The sequence below is a fragment of the Stegodyphus dumicola genome, chromosome 8 (assembly GCF_044657685.1).
Source record: "Stegodyphus dumicola isolate Sdum_Otavi_A_Nest chromosome 8, ASM4465768v1".
In the NCBI taxonomy this organism is placed as follows: Eukaryota; Metazoa; Arthropoda; class Arachnida; order Araneae; family Eresidae; genus Stegodyphus; species Stegodyphus dumicola.
The window spans coordinates 54,543,410-54,563,802 of record NC_140775.1 but is presented as its reverse complement, the minus strand read 5'-3'; the positions used below and the strand labels follow the sequence as shown (position 1 = coordinate 54,563,802).

General features: G+C 31.4%; 1 long non-coding RNA gene across 1 annotated transcript in view; it reads left to right on the top strand.

Annotated features, from left to right (window-relative positions):
- Positions 1-5,083: 5,083 nt before the first annotated feature.
- LOC118197253 (uncharacterized) overlaps positions 5,084-20,393 on the top strand; it is a 39,867-nt gene continuing 24,557 nt past the window's right edge. The window contains exon 1 of the long non-coding RNA XR_004759553.1: positions 5,084-5,098. This is a non-coding gene — a long non-coding RNA (uncharacterized LOC118197253). The remainder of the gene's footprint in view (positions 5,099-20,393) is intronic.

The window sequence follows — 20,393 nt, the reverse complement described above, 5'->3', positions numbered from 1 at the left end:
AGAATGGAGAGGAGGAACAAATAGTGCTCTGACGCAATACCTGAGTAGCACTGTGCTGTATGTTGGACCATCAAGAAATGTGGATGTCATGGGGTTTTATACCATCTGTCTCGAGATTCAAAACTGTTATTTTGTTGATTGTGTTATCCTCACTATCGATTTAAAGTACTCGTTTCCGATGTTCTGTAAAGCCAGTATAATTTTAGCTATGTAACATAGCTGGTGAATACCCTTACTAATATACTGTTTTCCACTTACAGTATAATGCTGAGTAAATTAGAGATACAGTTGATGCCACTTAATGTGATCAAGATTAATGTTATCATTCGAATATTGTAAATGAATTGCCGAAGATGTATACGAAAACGAAGATTATAAAGCAAAGCTCGTTGGATAGGGTTAGCATAAATGATTCATTCATTTTGAAGAGGCTATATTTTCAAAAGTATCACGGGTACACACATGGAAAATATATGAAAAGAACCACAAACTCACCAAGTTTTTTTCACTATTTCACCAAGTTTGTCGGATAAGTAGAATGTTGCTTCATCGCTGAATATCATCTTGGTGGCGAAATCTTCGTTTTCTTAAATGTTGACGCCAAAATCTAGTCGATGGGCGTAACCCTCCGGCTTTAATTGTTGCATGAGCTACATATAGTATGGTTTGAAATGCAACCGTTGACGCAAAATCTTCCACACGGTTTTTTGTTGTATTCCGAACACCTGGTCAATTGACAGGACTGACATCTGGACAAAAATGCTACAAAATATATGGAATGAGCTTGATTATGGTCTGGACATGTGGCTTGTCACCAAAGGGGCACATACTGAATATTTGTAGCGGGTTTATATACTTCGTGAGTTTGTGGTTGTTTTCATATATCTTTCGTGTGTGTACGTAAAATACTTTTGAAAGTATAGCCTCTTCAAAATTAATTAATCATTTATACTAACCCTGTACATTGTATACTTCGCTTATTGGGGTCGACAATTCGGTTAATACGATAAAAATATTATAGCATATTTTTTTTAAACTGATGTAAAGTCGCCATATAAGGGGAAAATAGATTATAGGAATTGGAAAGTGACAGACAGAAATGTTGCCAAGCAAAGGGTCAAATCACCAAACAGCTTCTTCATCTACTATTTAAAATTAAGCAAAGAAAACAAACTTAGTTTGGTGTAGGTTTTGAATAATTCTTTCTCTTTTCAGGGCCCTTTTCTTCAGGAGTGTGCGTGCGCACTAAAGGAAAAATATTTATTAAGTTCGCTTTTTTTTTTTTTTTTTTTTTTTTTTTTTTTTTTTGCCTAATTTTTAGTTTTAAATTGGCATGTTCTCTTTCAACAATGGATTGCCTCCAAGTATTAAAATTAGGAGTTCAGTATCGATCAAATAATTTCCAGAAACGGTATAAAGAGTAACCCCCTATGTACTAGAGTACTATGGAGTTACCTTTTTGTATGCTTGTGGTTATATTTATTGTTATCGTTAATGTATGAAGCGCCCTCATTCTACAGAATACTTAGGCATTTTATAGAGTGTTTCGTCTTTTTAGGCAAAGTGTGAAATATGAGAATTATATGTTTTCCCTAGTTATAGTATATAATACTTAGGCATTCTATAGAATGGCAGATGCTGTTTAGGAGAAGTATGAAAAAAGGTCAGGATAAAGCTAAAGACGTGCATCCCTCAAAAATACATATATTACTTCGAAAAAATAATGAAGAGAGTGCTGTTAGAAAGCTTTTATTCAAAAACAAAGTTGTACAAAACAGAATTTATGCCTTTCTTATTGAAGGGAACAAAATTTTCACACAGAATGTAAAAAATTAACTTATCAGTTGCAACATTGCTTGAATTTCAACATTGGCATGACTGATATTTTGAATTAGATTTAGTTACTTTCCTCACGCAAAGACATTCATATTTTAGCACTTTGTTTTAGACATGCATTTGGCGAATCCTTGGCTGCTTCCACTGGTTTGGTTTATTTAATTATGGTAAAACACTCGAGGACTATGTTTCTAACTAAGGGGAGGGTATCCTTCGTTGGGAACTTTCTAAGGAAACTTGCACGTATCTATATTACACACTTTCACTGGATTGAACAACTTCAACTGACGGGAACAGAAATTTCGTGGTCAGAACTATCTTCAATTCTTATTCTAATAAGTTCTTAGGGCAAAAGTGAATTGCTATCGCTCACACGCCTGTTTTAAAATTCCTTCAGATGTTCCAAGTCGGTAGAAATCGTCCTCTGTCGTACTAATTATTATTATTATTATTATTATTATTTTCAGTTGCGTGAATATATTGCATCGTCCCTTGTCGATGTCAGGAATAGGAACTCGCGTGCTAGTTCCTTTCAAAGAAGCAGTGGGAATTTATTTTTTTTCGAATTCATTTTCAACTTTTTGGCATTTCTTGCTTTGCCGGTTTCTCATTTGACATTCTATCGAATGACTAGGAAATATGTGAAATGTTAATAGTTTCATACATTACCCGCCAGTTTTCAAGATTCTACAAAATCGTCTATATTTTATAGAATGCAAGCGTTCATACATTGCCTGTAACATTTATATTAAATTAGTTAAATTCCATTGCTATTTTGGAGGACACTTTTTTCTCATTGTTTAATATTATCGTTCGGTTAATATAATCAAAACAGTCGTGGACAAACGTGATCACATTAAGCGGCGCCTATTGCAGTTCAAACTTTGTTAATTAACAGGGTTTCCTTTAGCTAATTTAAATCTTCTTTGGGCACATTTAAAATAATAACCTAGGCTAAGCTATAAATGTAAGTAAAATGTATCATACATCATTCCGATTTAATGATATTTTGAACTGAAAGTTTCAGTATTTGAACTAAACCTGAGTTTATGAAAGTGTTAACCCATCGTAAAATGAGAAGACTCTGTACTTGTTACGCATGCGACTTGCAAATAAAATACCATTGTACGTGGCCACACGAAAATTAAAATGGAAGGTGTAGGAAAACGAAAATGTAAGAATGAAACATTCAAATCCCACGAATATTGAAAAAGTTTCGAGACTCGAAATCTCAAAATGCGTGCATTTTTAGCCCAAAGAAGAGGTAGCCCAGAAGGGCTATCAGTCTCGAAACGGCGCTTTGTATCGAATGATTATAAACGTCTGTATCACTTTTCCAATTGTTGCCACCAAATATTATCGCCCTGTATTATATTTAAAGAAATTAAATAACGAATCTGCATGAATGTATGTATGTATATATGTTTCTAGCATTGTAAAAAAACTACGATACTTAGTGTAAAAAAACAACGATACATTTTGAATAACGTAGTCCTCCACCCGAATATGGACACCTGAAAGACCGAATCTTGAATTTCGATTTTGTTTTTTATATATTTCATATTTTTAAACCTTAGCGAATTTTGGATAAAGAAACTCAAAGATTTCAATGAGAGCTGTGACACTACACGGAATAAAATATATTTATCTCCAGCGCGGAGACTATCTATTGGAAATCCTAAAGGTATACTGTTTTTAAATACTTTTAGCCCAAAGGAGCGTTAGTCCAAATGCTCTCGGAATGTGTATGTAAGTGCAAATGAAAAAAAAAAAAAAAATTGCCTTTTTATGCGTGCGTAATATACTGAAACTGAATACCGAATACGTAATATACTGAAATCTGAAAACTTTCAGATTAAAAAAATAATTATTTTATTTTGTTATTTTTTTTAATCCAAATCTTTTGAATCTCAGTCTAAAAAATCTGTTAAGAATGTCAATTCAAAACTTCGGGTAGATTAGTTTTAAGGTTTCAAGCGGAACGTTAGTTAGAAAGAGAGTGCAATACCTAAAGTTTTAGTGAACCTGGGTCACCAGTATCACCTCGGTGGAGATCCCAGGGTAATTTTCTTTTCTGTCTTTCTTCCCCCCCCCCCTTTTTTTTTGTGTGTGTGTGTGTGTGTGTGTGTGTGTGTGTGTGTGTGGAGGGCTTTAGTGTTTCGTGTTTAATGTTTATCTATATTAATACAAGAAATAATCTTAGCCCTTCTACACTTGCTTTGATTTAAAATGTTTTTTGGAAAATGTAAAATATCTCATCTGTTATTAAAATATTTTTGTCAAATTACGTTGAAAAATGAACATTTGATTCAAGAATTTTATTATGCGTTTATTCACTAAATTTTATTTATGTCTTCTTAATAAATACAAACTTATTTAAAAAAAATTGTTTTCATAAATTTGCTTGCAGCCGAACTCGGATTTGAAATTTTGCTTTAATTTAAAACTGATAATATTAAGTTAAAAATTTCTTCATATTATTGGTACATAAAAGATGAAAGAATCTTTTATGATTCTTTCCTGAGTTTAGGTTATTAGTATTTGCATTCCCTAAAATATAAATAATTTGAGAGTATTTTGTGTAATCTCTTGTCTCGAAGATAAACATTTTTGCCTCAGAGAACAATTTGCAAATTGGACGAAAGCGCGAGTAAAAATGAGTATACACATCTATTTCCTCGAAGTTCAAAAACGGAAACGATTGCCGTTTGGGTTTGTCACTGAATGATGAAATATTTTTGAGCGTTGCGTTCACTGAAATCTAGTTTATTCGAAATCAACAGGAATATTGCATAAGGCAAAATTATGATAAGGTTGCAGCGAGGTATTTTCTTTAGAGAGATGAGATATTTATTCTGTGATAAATGTTCTCAGATCGGCTTTTGTATTCAGTTACTGTTATTTAATGGCGAAAGATGATTTTCGACGAATATTCTACTTTAGTTCTTATGAAAAATATCTTCCTTGTATAATACATGTGCATGTACGATGTGCATCTGCGAATGAATCATGTGTGTGCTTACAGGTTGTGATTTTAAAATAATGTGTGAATGTCTAATTTGGATATATTTCTTTGGGATGCATCAGAATTTTCAAATATGTTAGGCATTTTAGCTTTCAGTTAAAGATACTGCGGATATGAAGAGTTTTTACTTTTCTGTGCAATCGAAAGCTAAATCAGTTCGTTTTAATGAATGATACAAAAGAATCTTTAAAGAATTTAATATATCATCTATTGCAGTTTTAAAATTATAGAATGTGGGTAAGTCTGCTCGGGATACGCCAGAATATCTACATATGTAAGGCATTTCTGAATTTTAATTTTCCTATATTGAGCCTAGAATTCAATAAATTATGCTTTTCTGTGCAAATAAGGAAATCTGAAATAATTATTTTATGTTACATTATATATACATATATAGATATAGATATAAATGAACTAAAATATTTTCTTATACATTTTGAATATTTTGATTATATTTGCATAATTTTGTAAATAAGTGCATACTTTTGCTAATTTATAAATAATATTTTAATTAAATATTTAATTAATATTTTAATTATAATTAAATATTTTAATAAAAATTTTCAGTTTTGTGAATTACTTGAAGCTCATTTAAATTAACAGCAATAAGAAGACTTATTTAAGGAGAATATTTTTCACTTTATAAAAATTTGAAGTTTTCGAATTATTCTAATATAATATATTAGAACACTAGTCTTTCTAGCATATATTTGTTTACAGTTACATGAGCAATAAATATTTATTCAGGACAGGCTTAAGACAGATAAGGCTCTAAGCTAAAAGTTATATGACTTCTCTGCGACAATTTTGGGTGTTTATGAGCAATGCAAATAAATTTATATGGATCTCATAACGATGCCTTATTTATTATTGAAAATATGCATGTTATTAAAGTGATTAAAATTGAAATTCTTTTGTGGACTTTTTTTAAAATAAAATTTGGGGACTTTCTCAACGTTTTTTTAAAGTAATAAACTTGTTCTGGACTAATTGAATTTAAAATTGAGCGTTGGAATGGAAAAATGTTTCGCTAAATCTCACTTAAATTACTTATTTTTATGAGAACTTTCGACTGTTTTGTGGTCATCTTAGCGTTTCTAGGGAAAATTCTTCCAGCGCTATTACTAGCATGCAAAATATGATTTTAAATTAAATTTTAAGTTTATATTTTCTTTAGTATATCAGCAGTAACTTCTTTCGTAAGTCGAGTTCATCGGTGTTCTTATAGTTTATTACAGTGTATATTACTAAAAAACTCTAAAATGTATTAATGTTCTGCTAAAATAGTAATGTAAAGAATGCTAAATTATGTATTCTGTTTGCTGTGCTAAAAATATCTTATAAAGGCCTGGAAAAGGAACATTACTGGAAGAAAAATTAAAAGGAACCTTACTAAGTAATTGAGTGTTGGAGGAAAAAAATGAATTTATGATCCAACTTTGCATTTAGCAACTGAAAAATCCGCCATATTATTTCAGATATAAGGATTTTCATTAGCGTTTTATTCATTTATCAATAGGAAGCTATTTGATTAATTTAATGAAACCTGTGCGAATAAACGACTCTACGACCTAAGAATGCTTCGATTATTTTACAATAGATGGCATCACAATCGCTGTATTTTGCAATGTGAAATATCCAATAGGTAAATGAAATCATGAATATTTAACTCTCTTTGTTATGTGGCCCAAAAAATGATTATTTTGTGAGTTGGTAAAATAATATATGGAATCCGTAACATTTCTAATTAGTTATTTTAATGGTAAAATATTACTTAAGCACTATAAAATACAACTGTTAAGTAATAATATATGCATATATAAATGCATAAAATGTGCTTTTTTGCTGTACATAATTGTGTAGAAAAGATATAAAAATATATGTTATTGCTACAACTGTATAGTTTACAACAATTAGGTTTATCGCTGAAAGTAAATATATACGTGTAAGATAAAAAATATGTGACTATAAATTATTCTTTAAATTGGCAATAACCCCTTCGTTCCTCTTTTTAATTTGAGTACTTTCCCTCTCTACTCTAAAAATCGTAATAACCTTTTCTAAAATGCGTCTTTCAAAATTAATCTGGTTATATAAGTATGGCTGCAGTGCGATGAAAGCTGAACCAATCAGATTAAATAAAATTTTAGTATAAGTACCACTGCAACTAATTGCGAATTACTTTCTTCCCGCTCCGCATGTTGCTAGCAAACGTCTCCAGAACGTTCCGCTTTGTTCATTGTTAAGACGTAAACTGGTATGTAGAAATTTTTGTCCTCCTTGAAATTTTTTGTCGTCGTTCTGCTACGTTTAAAATCTGGCTGTATTGTTAAAAGAGGTTAAAATGCATCTATTACATTGAAGAAACACTGTATGATATTTGGAGGATATTGAAATTAACAGAATTTTTCAATAAAATGATAGAAACAATATTTTGAACGATAATTTAATTTATTAATATAACTTTAATAGAATAATATAACTTTAAGCTGTTTATTAAATGATAGATCAGATTTTAATAAATGGTTCTTTAAATAAAAACGCAAACTATGTACGCATTAAGAAATGTAGAATACCATTTCATTTAGGTCTTCACTTAAATTCGCTAATCTAAATGGGAGAGAAAAACCGCAGTGTCAAAATTCAAAATTAGGTAAAAAAGCAACCTTAGTTTAGCGTCGATTTTGGATATAATTCTACTGATTTCCATAGCGAACAGACATAGTTCCCTCTTCTTCAGAAGTAAAAATGTTTTTATTTATATGAATAGAGATTTATTCAGTTGAAGTGGGACCTGTGTTTGAAATCGAAAGTTTTATTCAAAATCTACGGTAAACCAAGTTTGCCTTTTTTCAGAATACTCTGATGTAATTTCAAGAATGTAATTAAAGCAAAGCTTTGAACGTGAAGTGATATTTTTTTTCTGAGAACTGTTCCCGAAACTAATTGAATAAATAGATTCAAAAAAGCATTAAGAGGACAATAAGTTTTCACACAGTTTTTGAAAGATTAATGAAACATTAATTTAAGCGAAATACTTTTCTTACGTGCCATACCCTAGGACTAAATAAAATTGAAAGTTCTTAAAATTAATTAAAAATAATCCTAAATAAGTATTAAATTATGCACTTCTTTTGTGAAAACAAGAAAGTAATGGTAAAAAAAAGTACTGAAGGAAAAATTTTTCAAATCTGTAATCAAAAGTACTGTTGCAGCAGCAGACTATCTGGCTATCTCCATCATGCTTTATAGAATAAGTAAGAGTTTTCATTTGAAGATTAGTACTGGATTCTTGCCATACCATTTACTTCCCATCATTACAAAATGTATTTAATTTATATTCATCCATAAATATAATCGAATTTCGAAAGTCTCGAGTCTTTGTAATAATAGGTCTTAGGGAACCGCAATCGTGCCTTTCGATTCGCCTTACAAAGAAATTACAGTGGATGGACAAAAATATGAAAACACCTTGTGAAATGCATGTCTAAAAAGAAAGATTTATTTTAATGAAATATGTAGGTGGCGCTGGCATTTTTGACTACTGACGCCACCTATACAACTTCGTAAATGTGCTAAACAGTTCAGTTGTTGTCGGAGTACTGTTATGTGAGGTTGTCATTGCATCATGTCAAAGTTAACAGACTTCGAACGTGGGCAAATTGTTGGAGCACGTATGGTAGGTGCTTCCGTAAGCAAGGTAGCCGAGGTGTTTAGTGTTTCAAGAGGTACTGTATCGAAGATTTATTCCGCATATTTGAAAAGCGGAAAAACATCATCTGCTAAATCACAGCGCGGACGAAAGTGTGTCCTGAGTGATCGTGACAGACGAACATTAAGGGCAATTGTGATGAAAAATAAGAAGACCACAGCTGCAAAAGTTACTGCTGAAATGAATGTTGTGTTACCGAACCCTGTGAGTACCAAAACAATTAGAAGGGAGCTTCATAAACAGGGAATTGCTGGCCGTGCTGCAATTGAGAAGCCACTCATCAGTGATGCTAATGCCCGTAACAGGAAAAGGTGGTGTTTAAGTCATAAAGCCTGGACTATAGAGCAGTGGAAGCGAGTAATATGGTCTGACGAGTCTTCTTTCACATTGTTTCCCACTTCTGGCCGAGTTTACGTTTGAAGAACGCCATCTCAAGCCTATAATACAGACTGCTTGTTGCCAAGAGTGAAACATGGTGGGGGTTCTGTTATGGTTTGGGCAGCCATATCGTGGTTCTCTGCTAGCCCCATGATAACTGTGTCAGGGCATATGACTGCCAAGACTTATGTGAACATTTTGGCCGATCAAGTTCATCCCATGGTACAAACGTTGTTCCCCGATGGTGGTGGTGTCTTCCAAGACGACAAAGCCCCTGTTCACACAGCTCACATTGTCCAGGACTGGTTTTCTGAGCACGAGGATGAGTTGTCCCATCTCCCCTGGCCACCACAGTCACCAGACCTGAATATTATCGAACCTTTGTGGTCTACATTGGAACGGAAAGTGCGTTCTCGTTATCCACCGCCAACATCGTTATTTGAACTTGCCACCGTTTTGCAGGAAGAATGGTATAATATTCCCTTGGCAAACATACAGGAACTGTATTTATTCATTCCGAGAAGACTGCAAGCTGTTTTGGATGCCAACGGGTTTCCTACACCATAATAAGCAAAGAAACATGTTTTTTTAAAGGTGTTTCCATATTTTTGTCCAACCCCTGTATGTTCTTCTAGATGTTGATTCGTGAAAATTATACTTCCTTAAAATACTCCTCGCAGTTTCTTCATTAGAAGCCTTGCTAAGCACTTTTTCGACTTCTAAAATCAATTTGACTGCACTGGTTTTTAGAATTTCAAATAATATCTCTAACTATCTTCTGTTTTTCTTTCCGTTCAATGAAACGCTCTAGACGCCCTGCTTGTTGTTTATAATCAATCAAACTCATTTTATGGTATTTTGAAATTATATTACGAATTGTACATTTGCTTACATTAAACAGTTCAGCTACTTTTCTGCCAGAGTTTTCGAAACTCCAGTGAATTAATTTTAAGATTACTTTAAGCAAAAGAAATCACAAAATATTTCCTCAAACTTAATGTTTTCTAGGTTTAAAAATCCTTCTTCATGTGTTTTACTTATGTGTTTTACTTCATGTGATTAATAATAAGAATAATCTAAACTTTTTGTTAAAATATTCATTTTAACCTTAATTTCGTGTTTAAAGGCAAGATATTTAAAATATCTAATTTATTTACCAGTTATATTTAGTTTTATCGATAATAATACAATTAGAATTGTATTTAGACGTAGAAAACAAAAAGATATTTAGTTTTGGAATCACAAGTGAAATTTTATTCTTTGAATGTTTGAAAATTTTTAATGTCACAACACTTTTATGAATCACTATATATGAATGTGAGACATATTTTTTATATTGTTCAAATAAATTCGTAATTTTTTTAAGCATGAAATTTACTCGATATACTTCATGGGTGACATTAAACATCTGTTTTTTTCCCCCTTCTTTTAGTTTGAACACTTTGCTCTGTACTGGAGACTGTGCAAAGTCATAACTATCATGTAATAATAGAGAAGCATTACATTTAATTGGAAAATAAATTCGTTTTAAATGAAAAAAAAATCTATAATAAATATTATCCCGAAGATATACATATGTTATGACTTTATGCATGCAAATAGTAAGTGTTGTATGGTTTGGATCTGCGAAATAATGCAATAATGTTAATTATGTTAATGTAGACATAAAAGCAGAGTATTTTTACTTTTTCTTTAATCGGCGTTTTTTTAATTAGCCTCATACTTCTTCTCAGCTGCCGTTTATATGTGTTTTGGGGAATGCAAGCAGCGGTGAGTTATGAATATTTTAACAAAAGGCTGGCACTTTATCTTATGAAAGCAAAATATCAGATTCTAATGAAATGATTTCTTTTTTAGAAGAACAGAAAATACAAATGCACGAAGCAAAACGATTTTAAAAGAAAACATATCTTTACTATTTAAAAAAATCACAAAATATCACAGAAATTAAAAGAAATAACGGGTAAATTTAATTTTGCGGAATAGTTTATGCCACATATTATTATTTTTTTTTTTCATCTTTTCACGTCATTTGATCTTTTAGGAGATTCTAAAGCCAAGCAATGATATTTCAAAAAAAGTTAATATAAGATTTAGGATAAAATGTTTTTGAAAGGAAAACTAACAAAGTTTAAGGAAAACTAAACAACTAAACATTAATGCAAAATTGAACAATAGAACTTCATCTTCTCATCTTAATATCAAACGAGTTAATACTTAATTCTAAGTTTATTTAAAACAGTTGGCATTTTCCAGCACCTGTTTAAATTTTAGGTTATCTGCAACGCGTCTGACCGAACTCAAAGGAAACAGACGAGATCTTAAATCTGGAGAAGATTACGGCAAGTATGATTATGTAATGTAAAAAGATACGTTTTTCTTGGAATGAATAAACAAACAAGGATCTCGAAGAATTAATTACCTATAGTGCAAACTCCATATAGCTCGACACTAAATCTAAAGAATTACTGTACTCCGTTCTTTGCCTGCTTTCATAATACAAGTAATTAGCAGGCTGAGTTAGCAAATTAGAAAATCCATGGTCCGAATCCCTTCAAGAACTCGACTTATTTTTCACATTTTCCGCTCTGATAAACCTATCAATCTGGGTAAAATATATTGAAATTTAAATTATGTGTGTAGATATGTTTAAATGTAAATTTAAAAATTGTTGTAGATATATTAGGTTTTATTCGGAGCGAGACTCAGGAAAAATCAGCTGTGTATTTCGTTGCAATTCGAACCACCAGAGTATTTTCGACTGTTATTCGAACGTCCTAACAGTTACATCACGAGAGCACGCAAGGTGGAAAGCGGTAATTCCTTGCAATGTTATTTCATTTGCGAAATATTTTCATTTTTTATGCCGGTTTTATGTCCTTTTTCAATCTGTATTCTTACATTAAAAATAAGTCTCACTATTAATAGCAGGCTATGCTGTCAGTGTGGAATGTTTACGAATATTTGAATAAGTAACACAGTCTTTGACTAAGTAACCCAAGTTAGTACTTTTTATATAAACTGGAATAGCTGGGGGAGGGGAAGTCGCTAAATTCGAAACTATTGATCAAAACTAGTATCATTAATCCAAGAAAAGTTTAATGTCGTCGCAGCAGTATTTGGTAAATCTTGAAAATATTTCTCCGATACAAATTAAACTAAGAAGTATGAAAAATTCTATTAAAAATTCTGCTAGGATTCTTGTACTAGATAAATAAATCTTCTAAATTAAGTGATGATGTAATTAAGAAAGAAAATATTTTTGTACGGAATTAACAACTAGGAAATGATTTATACATCAGATCTGATAAACTGTTGAATCCACTAATAAAAAAATGCATGGCAGCGTTTAAAAAATTCAAAACTTCACGGAGAAAACAATTAAAAAATGGCATTATTTGTTGATGTCATGCGAAGCACAAAATGCTTAAATTTCACTTTTAGCATTTTGTGTTCCCATTTAAATTTTTTCTGTGCCAGCATCGGAGAAACGGATGATAACATTGGATACGTTTCAGTATAGAAATTCATGATATTGAGAAGCGATATTATGAAGTTTTGGATTATATATGTTCGTTAAATTTCAGCTGTGCCTTTAAGAGAGATATTCCACAGGCCAAATACTGTAAAATGTCGTATACTTCCTCTTTCTAGGCGATTTCTTAAGAAAATGTCTTATTGAAGTCTGTAAAAATAATTCGATTTTCTTAAAATCCTTCAGAATTACGGCCCGATTTTCCATAAACTAGCCCAGAGATCTTCTATAGAGTCCTATGAAATTTTAGATACAGATTGTAGAGCAATAAGTATAAATATTTTATACAGATAATTGCAAAGCTTCTGTAAGAATCTATACAGACTTTCTAAAGGTCTTATGTAACGCATATAGAATCAACACTTAAAATTCTACTGAAAAATATGAGTTTCTATTAATAGAAAACTCTGCCCTAATTCTTAAGAATTCTAAGCAAGTTGTAAGGATTATATTAATTTTATTAACAGTTAACTTTTGAGTTAAACAGCTTTCCTGTCAAATTCTTAACTTCCTAGCCAGAACGTAGTTTTAGAATCACGTCTGAATACTTAAGGAGGAGGAGCGGTATTTAAACCGCGAAATTCTTCGGTCTTGGCGGAGAGAGAATTAGAGTTTCTGATTAGCGCGCGTCCGCCTTTTTGGGTACTCTCTCTCAAAGCTGTTAATACCCTCGGCCGTACTCAGGCCTTTCGTAGCTTCGCAATCATCTCGTGTTTAAGGGGCCAACTCCATTAAAACTTTGATAGCTTCGGCTATATCTCTTTAGTTTAGATTATTTTTAGTTTACTTCTTAGGCTTTTAAGTTCAAGCCCAAGTGTCGGCTTTTATTGTACACTTCAAGACGGAGTTCTGTTAAACCTTATTTGACCAATAAAGGGTTATTTACACTTCTATATTGTTGTTTCTTGTCACACGAACTCAAGCGATTATTCGCTTATCGGTTCTTAAGGTTCTTCACGTTCAACAGTAACGTAGCATTTACAAAGTGGGGGTACTCTACAAAGTTTCCTTGCTTTGAGTGTCTAAGAAATTTGCTATAGAGGTTTTTGAGTGCTTTAAAGCATTATAGAATCAATACAATTTTCTTTTGGGATTAAAAAGAATGGTTTTAAATTTTCATTTTTGAATGGAATTGTTTAACCTTGTCTAAAGTTCGAAATGATCCATGATATGAATGGGAGAAGAATTTAAAAAGTATCGGAATAGACGTAATTTTTTTCTAATAAAAATTTTTTTATACCTTTTTGATTTTTCAAAAAATATTTAAGAAAAACCAAATACATTTGAATTATTAGATTGATTAATTTTAATTAAAATTAATAAAATTATTTTTCTTATCGTGAGGTTTACATATACAATAAATAAAAGCATTCATTTCAGACATTAAAATTCTATAATTAACAGTGTAAATTTAATATTTTAGTTGATTTTATGATTTAAATTGATTTTGAGCTTTTATGTTATTTAATTTTTGTGTTGTATGAGCACATTGCTCAAAAGTTGTACAAATTGTTACATAAATTCAGAAGCTGGGGAAAAAATATTAAGCTAGGGAAAGAAAGGCAAAATTTTCATTCAAAAATGATTCAACCCTTATTAATAAAAAGTATTTTCGCTATTCTACATCCGATACAGTGCATCGGAAATTGAAAATTTTATAGAAGACATTAGATTATTTTGAAGCAGGAAAGGTATGCAGTGCCCTCGCCGGGATGCGAAACCTGGACCTTTCGAATACGCTCCGAGTGTGATACCGTTACACCACGAAGGTATGCAGGAAGGAGTGAGAAAATACCTTATAATTTTCTTTGATTTCAGTTTGAAGACTCTGCAGATTTCTAAAGAATAACATTCTATGAAGGCTTTATTAAATTTCTATAAGATTTTACAGAGCGACATCTATAGAGCTGTATCAGCCTCTATAAAAATTTTTCGTAAGGGTTTCTTTCCTCAGCGATATATAAATATTTCTATAAATTGAACTATGCGTCGCAAGTAATCTTTGCGCAGTAGGGAAATTCGATTTGGTATTTAAATTCAAGTCCGGTTTGCTTATTTGGATTCGTACATGAAGTAAAAATTAATCCCAATATAACCCATCTATTATTTTAGGTTTGCTTTTTAAAAAAGGCTGTTTCTAGCAATTCACGGTAACAATAGTTCATTAATGAAATATCAGAGAACTTTTAAAGTATATGAATAAAAGCAGACTAAATCTAATACTTTTAGGAAATATAATATTAGATTTAGATGCATGCCTTAGAAGATTTATTTTGATAGAGTTGCATTATCCGTATATTTTAGGATAAGCAGATGGAATTTCTTCTGTAGTTAGGAGTAAAAATGTTATTTTAATGATAGAAAGAATGGAATTTAATGTCTTCTTCTTTTTTTAATTCTAATATCCGGTTGTACGAGAAATGAGAAGTCATAACTTCGTTTTTGAAACTTTCTTTGAATCTTTATAATCAAATCAACAGGAACTGTTTCTTCCTTTTCCAATCTTAAATTGATCTATAATCAAATCTATAAATCTTTCCCTCTCTTTCCCAATAGTTAATTGATTGCTTTTTAAAGCCGCTCTATTGGGACATTGGTTAACGACGCCGACTGCTATACTGAAGGGCCCCGGGTTCGAATGCCGGAGAAAGCATTGTTTTTGTAAATGTATAGTGTCTGTGCGGTATCGGGGCTCTCTAAATATACGGAGAAACGAAAGTCCTCTCGAGAGGGTGGTTATAGGGGAAAAGGGGTGGGAGGCTGTCGGACTCGTTCCCTCGGTGGGTGCTGTGCATCAAAATTGGGGGCGGAACTGAGCAAAGTCGTACTGTCACCTGTATGGTGCTCAAGACTTTAGCCATTGACAGGCGCAGTCTTTCACTTCTTGCCACGATGAATGTCGTAGCTTGTTCTGATGTTACTGTCAGACAAGTGAGATACGTGAAAACAAAAATTTTTAGTCTAAAGGAGCTTTGTCCCTAAAGGACTATTGTTTTCGTTTTGCGATTTTGCGTTGAATCGCTATAAATGTCCGTTTCACTTTTCAAACTGTTGCCACAAAATGTTAGAGTCTTGCATTATATTTGAAGAAATTAAATAATGAAAAATCTGCAAAAATATATGCCTATTTCTCGCATTGTGATAAAACAACGGTACATACAGCCATCGAATTTTGAATGACGTAATCCTCCTAAGAATATGGCCATGTGGAAGACCAAATTTGAAATTTGTTTTATTATCGATTTCATATTTTGTAAAGTTTTAACAAATTTTTGAGTAACACACTCAACGATTTAAAAGTGAGCAATGGCAACACTCTACGTCGGGGGAAAAAAACCTTTTTATCTCCAGCGCGCGGAACTGTGTGTCCGAAATTCTAACGATATGCTCATTTAAAAATTATTTTGCGACATTGCTACTGAATTGAATTTTATGGTTTAAGTGCAAAGAACACGATATTTAATAAATAAAGGTTAAAAAATCGCCCCTTTGGACGTAATTTAATATCTGAAAACTTTCAGAATTTTTTAAGGAGGGGGGCTTTTTTTAATTATGTTTGTTTAGGTAAATCCATGCTTCAAACCGTTACAGCGTATTTTCATTAGTCTTTGACTAAATGATTTTCATAAAGTCTTCTGTAATGCACTTTGTGTTCAGCAACGTGTCTTGGCAAAAGTTGTTAAAATGTTTCTTAATTTTTCTTAAAGTTTTGAACTTTGTTTATTATGTTTTTCGCTTTTGACATACAGTTAGTATGGCACGCCATTCTTTGAATTGACGAATTGGCTTTTCTTTTGAGAAATTATATTTTATTTTTAAAAATCGTCGCAAAAGTATGCATCTTCTTTGCATATTAAATTTTTTTTTCATCTAAAACAAATGCTTAACTTTTCCTCTTTGTGATTAATAATATAGTCTGCCTTGCATTATATAATAATTTTTATTACGGAATGAGAAAGAATATCCCTTTTGGATAAAGTAAATTCATAGTTTTTGATCTTGAATTTATGTACATCTGCCATTTTATTGGATATTTTGCGTATAATAATTTATTTCCAAAATAGGGAGTTTTTGCCAAACAATTCTGTCAAAGCATTTCAGAAATTTTATGATCTTAACAAAAATCGATTTAAATTACGTACACGGCCTGTATATAATGATAACCTATTTTCGTCTTTTTTTTCTTAGAATGTTTTTACTACGCAATATTTCTTAATTATAGAATGGTTAGTTGTTGCTACTGCAATTATTTTAATTCTAAAAGTAATTTATTCAATTAAAAGTATAATGAATTCCTGATTGGAAAATATATTCATACAGTAATAATAAATGCAATACTTTAGCCTTGTTTTGATTGAAGGGTTAGGGATTTTTCTTAAATTATTTTACATCAAAATGTTATTAAAAAAGGAAAAATATTCAAAATATTTTTAACGGAATACTTTTACATTGACACGAAATATATTAAGGGAGGGACTGAAATAATAATGATAGAACAGAGCTCATCATCTTATCAAATCATAAGCAAAATTTATGAACGATTTAAATCGACCTTGATAAGCAAAATTTCAGAATCGGCGTCTAGTAATATCTCTACATCGTATCATGTAGTGAGGGCATGATAAAATTATTTAGATTTTAATTTTTCCTTATGCGATTCTGACCTCGGAAATTTAGAACGAAAAATAGAATTAAACCCTTATAAGGGATACGCCCAGCATAAAAATCCTTGAATACAACAAAGCAGTCTTCTCCACTCAAAAATAGAAAGATGGATTCAAACTGTTCTTCCTTCTCGTCATGTGCTCCGTTTCATCCTTGACCTTCGGTAAAGGGCGGAAAAAGGGTCTCCCGGATCCTGGTACAGAATCTCGGACGTTTGATTCTCTCCTCATTGAAAATCGAAGCACATTCCCGCCAATTTCAAGCCATCGGTGCAGAAATAATTGCTACAGAAAATGTTGAATAAGTTAAGTCTAAAACTGTGCTTTGTTTTGCGCTTGATTATCCTGTTCTATGATATATTATTACCTGATCAGACGCCATTAATAAAATATCTCTTTAGAGAGGAAGATGTATAATATAGTAGTTATTCAGAATTGGATTAAAATAGAAAGGTAATTAGTATATTCTGAAAGTGTTCGTTAAATTATGTCATGAATTGAATCAGCACAAGAAATTATTATGAAGTTGCGTTCAATTTTTGTTCTTCAGATCTGTAAGCTGTATGTTTAGCGCACTGCAGCATATAAGAATGCTACAACTTGTAAATTTAAAAACTTGAAAGTACGATACTTTTAATTTTCAATATCATGAGAACGTCTTTTTTATAGTAGAGAGGGGTGGAAAGAAGATCCAGAATTAGAATCCTTGTCATACTCAAACCGAAATATTTTATAATCCAAAAATGTAATATTATATTACCATGATATAAAAAAATTGTAAATACATAATTAATAATGAATTCCAAAATTTAATTTTATGCATTTAATTAAAAAAGGAAAAGAAGCCATACTATTAAACAATAATAAATTAATTAGCGATGGAAGATTGTTAAAAAATATTAAAGAGTGTACAATATTATGAGATCTGTCACAGATGTTAAAACTATCTTTTTCACAGCTCTGTCTTACAGACAAAATAAATGCGTAGCTATCGTGTATGTATAATTAATTCAAAATCATGTCATGTCCATTTGTACATACATTTATGCGTTCAACCTATAGATAATGCTAACATGTCACGACTCAGTTATTAGTTACGTTTTATAATCTCAAATTTTCAGCTTTAATTTGCCTTTCACGTTTTTTACGTGAAATTACCGCAGTCAAATCATACTTTTGACTGCGGTAATTTCACGGTTTAATAGAATGCATAATTTTAATTCTTGGCAGCTAAACGCATTATTTCGTCCTGTTAGGTTGGTGAACGTTTTAGTTTGTTTGATTATGCCAACGCATGTGAGGGCTGTGAGTCTAAGCGAAGAGATACTTTTGTGGAGGACTTCCTAAGAGAAATCGGCTGATATCTACATTAAACATAACGAAAAACACAGAAACTTTCACCCAACTAACCCTTTCGCCGAGACTTAAACATGTGCTGAACTACTAGTTTTTAGCGACTTAACCGCTCGGCCGCTTGTGAGCTCTGTTTCAAAAGACGATTGCATTATATCGAAGACAGAGTTATTCGCAGGAAAATACTTGAACCCTACAAGAATAGCTGTTTTGTTGCTAGATGTATTATTCTTGAACTGTGTTACAGTATTCTCACGTGGTTTCAGGCAGCACTTGAGAAACTGTGGTTAACTGAATGCCATTTTGAAATAGGAGTATTATATACATCAGTAAAAGTAATACATCGTAATATAAAGAATCTTAAATCAATCGCTAACGTTTTTGCTTACCAGTGTAACAAAATTAGTTACTAATAGTCTGTAAGTTTTAATATTATTTTGCAATAAGTATTATTAATGTTTATATTCTTAATATAGGTAATAAAATACTCTACTAGTACGCTACGTACCTCCGCAATGTAATTTCTCTCTATTTCTTTTACTCGTACTTGATTCCTTCTGTTGTTCAGCAAAATATATTTGTTTCTCGCTGAACTGCGACTGCTGAAGAAATTGGAGAGAAAGTGAGATTAAAAAAAAATTGAAAGGGTTCAGATTTTAACGATCGCCCAAAGGAACTCTTTTACAATTTAATGTGGTTTACTAGTAGAGATTTTCGATAGAGATGGCCCAGGTGGAACAGCAAAATATTATAGAGCACATTTGATGAAAATGCGTTTAAACTAACATGGGAACGCTACATTACTTCTATATATAATTAACAAATGAAAATATCTGATGTAATTCTGTAAAAATATTTCATGTTTTTAATTAGATATATTATGAATTAAATGCGCATTTAAATCAACCAGATTAAAAATTATAAAAATAATATTCTTGAGAACAGCTTGTATTGCTTTTAAATAATTTAGTTTGTTAATTAACAATAGACATATTAAATAGGAAAGAATAATATCTTAGATTTTTTTCAAATGGCATTAGACTCGAATGAAAAGTGAAACAAAGCAGAATTATGTTTTGAGACTAATAGCCCTCTGGGCTAAAAATAAACTTTAATTTAAACAATTTTAAAAACTTTTTTGCTTTTTTCTATTACATTTTTTAGTTTTTTTCCCTTTTAAATGAAATATTGGCCGCGATCTTTTAAACATTTATTATACTTGTAACATTTTAGACTTTCTGTCTATACTGAAAAATAAAAATACCTTGAATAAAGAAAATAGATTTCGTGGGAAAATTACAAAGGTAATTTTACGAAATGGAAAGGAATTTTCTGGGTGAGGAGAAAAAGCTTTAGGGCAGAAACGAAAAAGTTCTTCGAAGTGGAGGAGAAAAAAAATTCTGCAGAGAACCGTGAAAATGTTTTCACTTGAAAAACCCACTTTCTAGAGAGAAATTATAAATTTTTGAAATGCAGGAAGATATTAAATTTTGAGTTGAGAAGAAATAAATTTTCAAGGCAGAAGCGAAAAAATTTCCATCTCTCTGGAAAAAAAAAAAAAAATTCTCTGAAAAAGAGAAAGTAATTAGAATTTTTTTTCTGAAGTGAGAAAATATTAAATTTTCTTAAAATAAGAGAACTACTGTAACGCAAGGTAAATAATGAGATTCACTAGACGGAAGAGAAATATTTTCAGAAGACAAAATAAGAAATGAAGTGAAAAATTTTTAATTTTCTGGAAAGGAGGGCAAAGTGAGAAATGTTTTCAACAGGAAAAAGTTAAGTTTTCTGAGAAGAGGAACAGGTTTTCAGAATAGAAGGAAGAGATATTTTGCTAATGTGGGGAAAATTAAATACTTTTAATATTTCATTTTAAAGAGAAATGTTGAA